The following is a 9984-nucleotide window of genomic DNA, read 5'->3' on the forward strand; positions in this document are numbered from 1 at the left end:
ATGTAAATGCAGTTATGCATTAGTGATCTTGCCTTGACCACTTGATTAGGTTTAATTAAGGCCTTTTTCTTTTCCTTTTAGCTTCTAATTATATTTTATAATTAGATAAACCACCTAAATTGCTAGAGGCAATCTTTATTCAAACAAACTGTAGATGTAAGTCAGACCATGAGACTAGAGTTAGTTAGTAGAAAGTTGTTAATCTTATACGCAGGGTAGTACATTAATCAACACAAAGCTGGTGAGTTCACTTATAGCTTAAGGGAGCAATTTCATTACCCAGTAGAGAGATGTTTTATGGTGGTTTAACTGAACAAATACACTTAATAAAACAAGCATTTTATACAATTTCTGCAGTTATAAACTTCAGAGTTGACAGTTTCATTCTTGGGAGATTAAATAAGCATTGTAGAATTTATGACAAATACAAAGAGCATATGTAACTTTACAATTTCAGAAGTGCATTACGCAGGCTGGATAGCCTCTGCCGTGATTTTCTCCATTATGTTCCTATGATCACTGAACTATAAATGGTCTCCAAAGGTTTCCTTTTTATCTGATTGAGACAGTTGATAAATAACTTGGAATTTGAAGTCACAAAATAGATTTGTTCTTCAACATTACCAGCTAAAATAACTGATTTATTAAATAATTAGAACTATAGGAGGGAAGAAGGAAAGGAAAAAAAAAAAAAGGAAAGAAGGAAAGGAGGGAAGAAGGGAGGGAGGGAAGAAAGCCCCACTGTTTGGTTCATAGTAATCCTCCATATAAAATATCACTTATGCTTACAGTTATTTTATTTTTAACTAAAACTGAATTTAAAAACTTTAGCCTTTAGCTTTTGCTAGAATGTGTTCTATGTTTTTCGCAATGTAAACAATATATTATTTTGACTTTTTCAGAAAAAGCTCAGACATAATGAGGTCTTTTTAATTCCATTACATTCTCCAACTATGCCCTTTGTGGAACCTCACAATTAAAAGCCAATTATTTTTAGCAGGAAACAAGCAGAACCTCTTGAGTATTTTTTGTTATTTGGTCACTGAATTTAGTGAGAACAAGATAAAGGGTGGACTATATGCTTCTTTTATATGATGCACTCAAATATAAATGAGCTTTTCTCAACTCTGTTTTGTGTCAACCTGCAACAAGTACCCTGGGCTCATAACAAGCAAATAGAAAATTGGCTGAAAACACAGCACTGACCTTTGCTGAAGTAACCAATGACTAGATCTTAAACATGCTTTAGGGGCACTAAAATGTGTGGTATTTTCCTTGTAAAATGGGCTTATTATAGGTATAAAATAGCTTTGTCTGTGGGTAGGGCATCTGTATCTGCTATTCAAATTTAGTCTTTCAGGTGATTTTTTTTAAAAACCCAACAACACTCATTCTAATAAATGGATGTATGAATAACTGCATTGTTGTGAAATGGTTTCACAGTGTCAGCCTTTATGGTGAATTTATTTAAATTGTGTAGAGGTGAGGAAGAAGCAAAAACATTCTGTTGAGAAAGGTGATGATGAGTTGTTTTGCGATGTCTTCTGTGTTCAAGAATATCTGGAAAAACTGGAGTGGCATAATTTACTAGTACACAACAAATGTTTTCTCTAGGAAACAGGTTGTAAGGCAGTTCATTTGAGATTTTTTTTTTTTAACTTTGAAGAAATGTAAATCAGGAGCATTACCTCACTGACCAGAACTGAAGGTATTATTGCAGTATGGTTTTAAGAGGAGAGCTCATGCTTTGTCATTGCTCATTCCTGTTCTAGAGAAGACAATTAATCATCTGGAAAAGACCACACCTTAGGGTATGTGGCCGTCATGATAATGTGCCTGTTACATCTCTCACTGCAGAAAGCGTAATTCACCCACGGCCCCAGCTGCTGTGCTTTGAAATTTATCTCCACATTTGTGCCAAGGCTAATGCTTTCTCTTTGCCTCTTGTAGCCAATGGTTGAGAACAGCAGGGATGCTACATTTAAGTCCATTTCTGGGAGACACAGAACTACTGTGACAGGCAACTTTGGAAACCTTGCCGGAAACCCTGTTGAACTTGCTTTACAACTGCACTGCAGTCCAGGCGCTTCCATCCCACTTGCCTTTTTCCCTTTTCTCGTTTACTCTGCTATACCTGCAGTGCGTTGCATTCTGATGGCTCTCTCGGCCTCTCGGGACCTCTCTGTTTCTTCTTTCATTGGTATTTCCTCTCATATTCTTTATCATGTTTAACCTTGTCTTAGTGTCTGCTTCCTAGAAAACCTGACTAACTCAGGGCAAATAGAATATTTTACATGTCCTAGGTTATGCCTGTATAATAGGAGTTTCCCTAGGCCGCAGCAACATACTATCACCACAGCTAACAGAATCGAGCAAAGCCACTGCTCTTGGAAGTATTCTATCTACGTATTCTTCCCTAATACGTTCTGCTTTTGGTCAAAAGCAGCCCAAGGGGCAGTGCTTTTGTTCAAAAAACAGATATCCTTTCCTCCCTCCCTCTCTTCTTTTTCTTTCTCTCTCTTTTGTTTTCTTTTTATCTTTATTGTTGAAGTAGAGATTAACCAGATATCCTTTCCTCATGTAATTCTCAATGGCAGCCATGAGTAAGACTGGACTCTGATGCAACTGCAGCCGGGAATGATCATGAGTCCTGCACTTCTGATTCTGAACCCAGCCATACTAAGAAAAATCAGAGGGCAGTGATATCGATTATTATAGACACACAGAGGGCTGAAAGATCAGAGGCACAGGGTTTCACTACAGCAGGTCTTAAGGTCTATGGAGGGAGAACTGTACAGGAACCTCATTCCAAATAATTTATAACTGGGCTATCACGTAATAACCTGCCTCTCCTACCCTCTTATGCCTTTTTACCTTTGCCTTATTGATATGTGAGATTTACATATTTTTTGGTATTCAATACATATATGAATGCTGGATAGGAGATCTGAGCGACACTCAAGATGTTTAGTAATGTGAGGATACCTAAGTGCATCAAACACTGAAAGAGTCTCAAGATATCATCTCAAAACAAGACAACAGAGGGCACGATGAATTAGGGGGAAGTTACTGATGTCTTTAGCAGGTTTTTGTTTTGGGTTTTATTTTGCCATTTCTTGTCGAGTGATGAAAAATATCATAAGGAGGACATGGAAATGTCTTTGTTAGAAAAATATACAATTGATATTGTCTTGAAATATTGTAGTGCCAGCCATTTGTGGAACTGTGTTTCCACAAGGATTAAAAAATTGGTACGTGGAAAACTGTAAGACAATGATGTAATAAACTAAAGAAAACACAAATAAATTGAAAGACATCCTATAATCATTCACTGGAAGACTTGATATTGTTAAAATGTCCATACTGACCAAAGTGATCAATCTTCAGATTCAGTGCTATCTTTATTAAAATCTCAATGGGATTTTTGGCAAAAAATAGAAATAAACAATCCTAAAATTCATATGAAACCACAAAAGAGTCACGTAGTCAAAGCAATCTTGAGAAAAAAAGAACAAAGCTCAAGTCACCACATTTCCTGACTTCAAGATATATTACAAAGCTATCATAATTAAAATAGTATTTTAGTGGCATAAAAACAGACATATTGATCAATGGGACAGAATAGAACCCCCAGAAATAAAGCCTGTCATCATATATAATCAACTGATCTTAAACATGGGTGCCAAGAATATACAATGGGAAACATACTGTCTCTTCAACAATCGTGTGTGTGTGTGTGTGTGTGTGTGTGGTGTGTGTTGAGGGTAGGGGGAGAGAATGATTATCCATATGCAAAAGAATAAGATTGGACCCTTATCTTACTCCATACACAAAAATCAACTCCAAATGGATTAAAGATATAAGACCTGAAGCTAAGAAACAGAAGAAAAAAAAAGGGTGAAAATCTTCATGACATTGGTCAAGGCAATGATTTCTTAGATATGACACTAAAAGCACAAGCAGCAAGAGCAAAAATGGGTAAGTGGGACTACATCAACCAAAAAGCTTCTACACAACAAAGGAAAAATCAAGAGAAAATATAACCTATGGAATTGTAGAAAATATTTGAAAACTATACTCCCATTTCAACTGAAATAGTCTGAAGCCTGTAGATACCTACTCTACAAACAGTATTAGTATATTGAAAGCAACATAAGGGAAAATAAAACTTTGGGGCAAAATTTAAGTGTGGGATGGTATACTGATGCTCAAGGGTCAATCATATAATTACCTGGCTTCTTATTTACAACCCCTGTTTAGAGGGCAAGGAAATCTGGAGTCTCTGTGAATGGCCAACTACATATTCTGTTTGACCCATACTCTCCTCGCTAACAATTTTGAGAATTCTGTTATTTGGGGCATATTTTCAGCTGTGTATCTCTCTCCCTTCATTAACTCAGTCAATGTTTCTCCCAGAGCATATCCCAAAGAGTGTCCATATGATATCAAATTATTATGTTCCCTCTCTCCTTCTCCTACCCTCCTCCTTAAAGTCTCTATCTCAGATAATTCAGATATATATTTAGGTTTTCTTTTCCTCTAGGATACAGGTCAATGAATATCCTTGGTTACACAAGATTGAGTGAATGTGTAGATCTAATTCCTATTCTTCCTTGTTAAAAAATATTACTTTGTGTAAATTTTGGGGACCAAATGATACATACTATTAATAAAAAGCAATTCCATCATCATGCTAAATTTAGTAGGGTTACATTATGTACCAACTTCAAAATTTTGCTTATAGAAAAGGGTTGAGTAATCTGCTCATATAATTATCTTCACTGGAAAATAAATTGCTTTTTAAGTATCATCAATAAAAGAAAATGTTCTTTGAGGAGTGTTTCACACTCTTAAAATTGTAGCTTAAGAAAAAAATCAGAGGTGATTGTCTGTAACTGACTTTAAATACATGAAATATTTTTGCTGGAAAATTTTCACAAGCTGAAGGTTATAATGGCTACAGTAGCAAAACTGAGATCTCTAATGTACTTTCAAGATGCTCAGCACTGCCCGGCAGGTGTGGTTCAGTGGCTGAGCATCCACCCAGGAACCAGGAGGTCATGGTTCAATTCCCGGTCAGGGCACATGCTTGGATTGCAGACTCGACCTCCAGTAGAGGGTGTGCAGGAGGCAGCTGGTCAATGATGTTTCTCTCTCATTGATGTTTTTCTCTCTCTATCCTTCTCCATTCTTCTCTCTCTAAAAATCACTAGAACATTTATATAAAAAAAATGTCCAGCCCTTTATACCTGGAAAGTTCACATAAGTTAAAACATGTTTTTGTTTGTGTCGAATGCACTTTCTCTGTAGTTGAATTAATTTAAATACTTATATTGTTCTTAATCTTTTGGAGTTTCAAGAATTATTTCATTTCTAAAATAAAAGCACACTTTGAAAACTTCAGATCCAAGAAAGCAGGAAAGAGAAATGTCACTGTTTAATGATATAACCACATTTTCACTGTTGTTACCCTCAAATTCAATAAAAATGTTCTGATTGTAGTCATTCTAAATTTCCTTATTTTCAAAGACATTTCCCACTTTTATTCCTTGTCTTCTCTACCTTCTAAACAGTGTCGTATCACTTCTTTTTTAAAAAACTTACTTCTTTCTTGAGCTTGGTCACTCCACTCACATTAAAGCTTATTAATATGTCTACGGGTATCCATCTGTCCTGCTCTGTGAAAGTCTATTCCCCTAGCGATCTGTACTTGAGCCCTTCTATCCTTTCTATAATCTCTGCCTTTGAAATATTTTCCATTAGTATTGCTCGATTGCAATAATCTGCAGTCTTAATTCTTACTCTTAATTCCGTATCTCTAGAGTCTTAGAACTTGTTACCAACTTATTAGATAATGTAAAATCCAACCTGCTTGAAATACAATTTATGTTTTCTTACCAAATTTGTTCTTTCTTCCATGTTCTGTATCCATAATAATGGTTATATTGACTACTCTCGTTCTCACAAACATTCACATCAATTCAGATATCACGTTGATGCTATTTTCCAAAACTAGTCCAGACTGTATTCTGTGACACTATCAAGACTAGCTAAGAAAGACTAGACTAAGTTACCAATAGCCTAGGCTGTTATCATCTCTTAGAGCTGGATACCTCCAAAGGCCTCCTACCTTTTCCATTTCTCTTCCTTCTACTTACTTTCCATACTTTCTCTAGAGTAATAGTTCTAAAATATGGATATATTAATTTCATGTTGCCAATGCCTGGTACATATTAGTGGCTCAACAAATATAAATTGAATTAATCCAGACCACTGGTCTTCTCTTCCAGAACTCTCTGATTTATGCCACAGTACCTTGGATGGCACATGTGATAATGTAAATGCTGGCTAGATATTCCCAGAAGCTTCTGTATTTTAGAAAGGACAGAAATCACCTTGAAGCAGGACTTTGTGTGTTTTGCAAATATCCACTTGAATGATCCTCCTTAATTATGTAAATGTTCGGTGAGTCAGCATCCATTGACCTATAGAGCATAATGTAGAAGAAACTTTGGTGCTTCATCAAGGATATTACTGAGATGCAAAAATATTCCCTGATATTCAAAGCTGGCTGTGGGGCCTGAGCCGAGGTGTAATACCTACAATATCTTTCACAGACACAGATCTTTTGAGAGGTAAGAAACAAAAGCTCCAGAAACTGCCCTCCAAATTTGAAGATAGGGAAGCCTATCATGGTGCACAAAGTGTTCCCAGTAAGAGCACAGAGGCAGAGAAGAGCTATTAGTTGCCTAAGAAACTGAGTCTGGACCCCTGACTGAAGTGCAACATTGATGTGTTCAAATAGATAAGGCCACCCGACTTATCTCATGATATACTCTTTTTGTGAGCCTTGATCAAAATGTCCATTTGGAAGCTACAATGCCTTGTGCCTCAGCTCCAAAGGTACCTAATTCAACATCATATAAGCAATGAAATGTCCAAAATTTCTGCATAGCTTTTCATTCTTTAGTTTTTATATATGGAAAATTATGTGAATTTATTTTCAAATGTTAAATTAATCTTGCATACCTGGCATAAACCACACACTGGCATGATTATTTTTTTCATATTGCTAAATTAAGTTTTTAAAAATTTTATTGAGCATCCCATTGTGCATGTTCTTAACGTTTTTAGTTTTCTTCTGATTTCTTCCTTGGGTTTTAGTACTAATGATGCCACCAATTTTTAAATAATTTATATAAACTATAAATTTTACAGTATTCTTCTTCGTCTATTTTCTAGGAGAACAGAACCTCAGCAGTATTTACAACTTGGCCAAATAATTTTTTTGTTGGGGATGAAGGACCTCACTTACTTTTGACTTTTTATTTAACACAGGTTATTAGAAATGTGCAGCTTTATTTCCAAAATAAGAATTTTCCATATATCTTTTAATTCTGTTTTCTGATTTAATTCTGATTTGGTATGAAAACTTTCTTCATATGATTTAAATTATCTTATACTATAAAAAATTTTTAATATCCAAAAATATGATCTACATTGGTAAATATCCACTATGCATTTGAAAAGAATGCACACTCACTATTTGCAGTAGAATGTCCTATAAGTGTTTATTAGCTTGAGTATTTGATGATGGTGTTCAAGTTTACTATTTGTTATGGATTTTCTGTCTACTCTTGCTATAGAGAAGTGTTGAAATCTCCAAATCATCATGGAATTGCTGTATCTTTTTTCAGTCCCATTGCTTGTTACTGAGTTGTTAGGCTTCTGGCTAAAAAGCCCATCAGTGATTTTTCAGGTTCAACCACAGGAATTTACAAAGGCTCTACCAGGCAGGTTTAACACCTTGCTGACCAGTCACGAGTACAGACGTTTCTGTGTCTGAACGCTGCTGACTGGTCATGAGATAACTTGGGTCTGCACTTACATTAATTTAAGTAATTTTAAACAACTTGCTGACCAAAATAGCCAGCTGCAGGGGCGAGTTCTGGCTCAAAATAGCTGGTCAGCAAGGTTAAGAGGGAAAGCTACCCTCCCCACAGGAGATCTGATACACAGTCAATGCATTACAGCTTTTGAAGGAAGTTACAATCAAGAATTCAGGCTTCCCTGGTCAGCAGGGATCTTGCACAGATCAGCATTCCTGCCCCAAGGGCCACCAATCAGAAGCTTCTTAATCTGGGCACTTGGTAAAAGCCTTCTTCAGATGCCTTGGTGTAGAACTCTTTACTGGGGCTGGTGGGGAGGAGGAGAGCCTTAAAGACACTTTTCTCTATTCTGACTCAGTTCTCAGTACTTTTCCACTCCTAGCCCTTCTCCCGTGTCTTCCTTCAGCCCCCAGGTCCATACTGGCATTCAGGACTCCACCTACAGCAACGACCCCATATCCATGAAGACTCACCTTTTCAGCAGGTGAGCCATTCCAGGTGGAAATGGAAGAGGGAGGAGTTGGTGCTCTCTCCAGTTTAGCCTCTTGCCCATAACATTACAGTGAATGATTAAAGGCTTGACTGTTACTTCCATTCTGGCTTGTTGTCTCAGTTGCCTACAATGACTCCATCACGTTCAGCTGAGCTTTTCACAGTTGCTTCATATTTGCTAAGCTGGTAGTGGAAAACAGGGTTTAAAAAAAAATCTCCTCTTTGCTGCATCTACTGTGAGGATAAAGACCATTCTCAGCAATCAGACTGTTGACATCCCAGAGAATGTCGACATCACTCTGAGGGGACGCAGTTATTGTGAAGGCCCCCTCCCCTCAGAGGCACCCTGTAGAAGGACTTTTGTCACATCAATGTAGAATTCAGTCTCCTTGGAAAGGAAGAGGCTTCGGGTTGACAAATGGTAGGGAAATAGAAGGAACCAGCCACCATTCACACTATCTGCAGTCATGTACTGACCATGATCAAGGATGTTACACTGGGCTCCACTGCAAGATGAGGTCTGTGTACGCTCATGTCCCCATCCACGTCATTACTCAGGAGAATGCTTTTCTTGCTGAAATCAGAAATTTCTTGGGTGAAAAAATATATCCGCAGTGTTTGGATGAGATCAGGCGTTGCTTGTTCAGTATCTCAAGCCCAGAAAGATGAGTTAATTCTTGAAGGAAATGGCACTGAGCTTGGATTAAATTCAGCTGTTTCAATTCAGCAAGCCACAATAGTTAAAAACAAAGATATCAGAAAATTTTAGGACGGTATCTATGTTTCTGAAAAAGAAACAGGACAGCAGGCTGATGAATAAGAGCTAAACTGCCCAGTTAAAGAAGCAGTAAGATGCCAGATGATTCCTCAGACTTATTTGTGACATTTTAAAGATGCAACAAAATGAAACAAAACAAAACATTATCTCCCCGAGTCTCTGGTTGGGCTTTTTCAAGATCCTAACCATTTCTCCAGTGGTAGGAGATGACTAGTGATATGAACACAGGATGCTTTTTTGTCTCTAATGATTAGAGATTATTTTTAACCCTTCCTCCGTATGCAGTGTGTGCTGCAGCTTACAGGTCTTCCTGTCCTTTCCCAGTGGTTTCAGGCTTCGCAGCAGAGAAGCATCCGGGTGAGGCTGATAGAGGTAAGAGGGTAGAATAAAAATATGGTTTTTGTTTTTCCCTTCTTTTCTTATTTTCTCTTCCTTTCCCCTCCCTTTTTACTAACAGAATACGTAATTGATTAACTGTATATGTTTAACCTTATGTTCTGGCTAAGGTTCGTTGCAGTTCTCAGTAGACCAGGCAAGAACAAAGAGACATTTAACCCAGCCCTGAACATCCATGCATGGCCACCAGGAATGCAGAGGGTGATGGACTAGGTCTCAGAAACACAGGGATGACACACATGCGATCAACACTTGACTGGTTTCATAACACTGACCATCCTGTTCTGGGGACCAATAAGAAAAACATTCATCAAGACTCAAGACCCCCACAGGGACTCAAATTCCATGGCTGCAAATCACCAGAACCCCCTTGTACTTTTACCCATATTCCTTTTCCCTGATTCCCCTAAGCTTTCTCCTAACAAGCTT

General features: G+C 37.4%; 1 pseudogene across 1 annotated transcript; it reads left to right on the forward strand.

Annotated features, from left to right (window-relative positions):
* Positions 1-3974: 3974 nt before the first annotated feature.
* LOC308564062 (large ribosomal subunit protein uL6 pseudogene) lies at positions 3975-9150 on the forward strand (annotated as a pseudogene). The gene is made up of 2 exons: positions 3975-3978; positions 8565-9150. The product of its transcript is annotated as a large ribosomal subunit protein uL6 pseudogene (transcript).
* Positions 9151-9984: the final 834 nt, after the last annotated feature.

The sequence above is a fragment of the Miniopterus schreibersii genome, assembly GCF_964146895.1.
Source record: "Miniopterus schreibersii genome assembly, chromosome: 11".
Classification (NCBI taxonomy): Eukaryota; Metazoa; Chordata; class Mammalia; order Chiroptera; family Miniopteridae; genus Miniopterus; species Miniopterus schreibersii.